The sequence below is a fragment of the Canis lupus genome, chromosome X (genome assembly GCF_048164855.1).
Source record: "Canis lupus baileyi chromosome X, mCanLup2.hap1, whole genome shotgun sequence".
NCBI lineage: Eukaryota > Metazoa > Chordata > Mammalia > Carnivora > Canidae > Canis > Canis lupus.
In genome coordinates, this window is record NC_132876.1 from 47,381,248 (window position 1) to 47,383,418 (window position 2,171).

The 2,171-nt window shown below is 41.3% G+C and overlaps 1 long non-coding RNA gene across 1 annotated transcript; it reads left to right on the forward strand.

The window, feature by feature from the left end:
• Positions 1-221: 221 nt before the first annotated feature.
• LOC140627200 (uncharacterized) lies at positions 222-1,266 on the forward strand. Its single transcript, XR_012026064.1, has 2 exons — positions 222-809; positions 996-1,266. It is a non-coding gene; the product is annotated as an uncharacterized lncRNA (long non-coding RNA).
• Positions 1,267-2,171: the final 905 nt, after the last annotated feature.

A 2,171-nucleotide genomic window follows, 5' to 3' on the forward strand; every position in this document is an offset into this window, starting at 1 on the left:
GTGAGCATTTTTCTGAGCTCAGTGGGCCAATTCAGAAGAGCAGGGAGGTGGCAGAATCCACCTGTAGGAGAAGGCGGTTTCTGGGCAAGAACTAGAAATCACAGGTTCTGTTCAGTCCAGCAGTTTTAGACATGAAAAGAGTTAGTTGTAGAGTAAGGTGGTTCATGGGGTAAATTGTTTTTCTAAGAATTAATTTAAGGTCTCCTCGTAAAGTGAGAGGAGCTGTCTTTATTGAGGGCTGGGCAAAGGGCTTCTGAGAAATTATTCCTGCTCCCTGTGAACAGTTGGGGAAGTGGATTGGAAAGAGGGCCCTTGAATGAAGTCTCTCCTCAAGGGTTCTGAGGCAAGAGGAACCTTCAGCACAATCTGCCCAAAGCAAGAGTAAGGATTTGTGGTAAATCCCAGAAGGAGATCACAACATGTGGTAAAGCAGAGGCTGGACACTTTTGATGAAAGCTACAGCACTTCTCTTGCCTCCTGATGTGCTGGTGGAAAAGAATCACAACTATTTTTTCAGTACAAAATGAGGAACACTAAATAAATCAGCCAGCAAACAAAGTTCTTAGGAAAATTAGCAGTAGCTCCTCCACCCAAGGCTGAACTGAAAGCCCAGAGTCTGAGGAGTAGGTCTGAATGCTAGGGTAATAATGGAGGTTTCAGAGTAAACACCATAGGCAGGTAATAATGAAGCCACCCTGTTGCCAGGCCAACAGACATTGAACTCTGGTCAGACTCCCTTTAAACCTCTGGCCGAAATCACCCGTCACTGTGAATTTACACTGAGTGAAGGAGGAGACAACAACGTTAAGGTCTTATGGCCGTGGGAAGGTTCCTCTTCCAATACAAAATGAATTCCTCAATGTTGGCAAAGTGAAGATAGGGCCCTCATTGAGTGAAAAATCCATCCATCACAATGGGTGGTTGGTCAGATATGATTCCCTATCACTGCTTCATGTTGCAGCTAATTCTCTCCCTTCTGCTCCTCATCACATTAGTGTCACGCATGGCCTTTCACGTTTGGAAACAACTTCGGACAACTTAACTCCAGGAGACGCAGCCTCTTTAAGATGAAAGATTCTCAAACTTAGTTGTCATCTGCAGCTCTCAGAAGAAAAGAACAAAGAACACGCTAAAGGGGAGCAGAATATGTAGTTCATCAACATCGCCTTTTGGTATTAAATAGCTGGCTCTGGCTTTGCTCACGAAACCATGGGTCTCCACGCCATTTGACATAAGAGCAGAGAACATAAAGAAACAGCAAATTTGTCTCTGTCTCTGCATATTTTTGTCGTTATATACCTAAGAGTTTCTCATTCTGTACTGCTGTTGTAAGTAACTTTTACTGTGTAAATACTCTACGGTGTGACAGGAATTGTGTTATCTGCTTTTCTGGCATCATCTAATCCTCACCACAAGCCTATGAGGTAGGTTCCACTTTTATGCCTGCTTTACCCAAGAGGAAATAGAGGCTGGAGGGGTTTGTCCACAGCACAGCTGGCAAGGATGGGACTCATACCCAGATCATATGACCCCAAGACACACATTACCAATCCATAGGATATTTCCTGGCAGGTAGAGAGTGTGACAGTTTTCTGTAATGCCTGGGTGTACATCTTGGGGACAAGGGATGATTTCTCTGGCTGCCTCAATTTTCCCTTAGCTTAACATGAACTCCTTTGGGGCTGTAGCCTGGTACAGAGTCAACACAACCAAGCCTCTTAGAATTTCATTATTAACCTCGTGACATATACAGAACAAATGAATCCTTTACGTGTCAGTAAATAATGTTTTATTTTATTTTATTTTATTTTATTTATTTTATTTTTTTATTTTATTTTTTAAGATGTTCTCTGGAGCACATTCTTTTGCAAGTTCTTGTAGGAGTTATTTAAACGATAACACAATGTAAATTCATTCATATTTTCTTCATATGCAATCATGTCACCTACAAATAGGGACAATTTTCTTTCTTCCTCTATTTCTTCTTTTCCAATTGCATGCTTTTCATTTCATTTTCTTGCCTTCCTGCAATGGCTAGAACTTCCAGCACTAAGTTGAATAAGAGTGAAGAGAGCAGACATTCTTGTCTTTCTGCCTATTTTAGGAAAATGACATTAGATATTTCACCATTAAGTACAGTCTTATCCATAGGAATTTGTCAGTATTCTGTA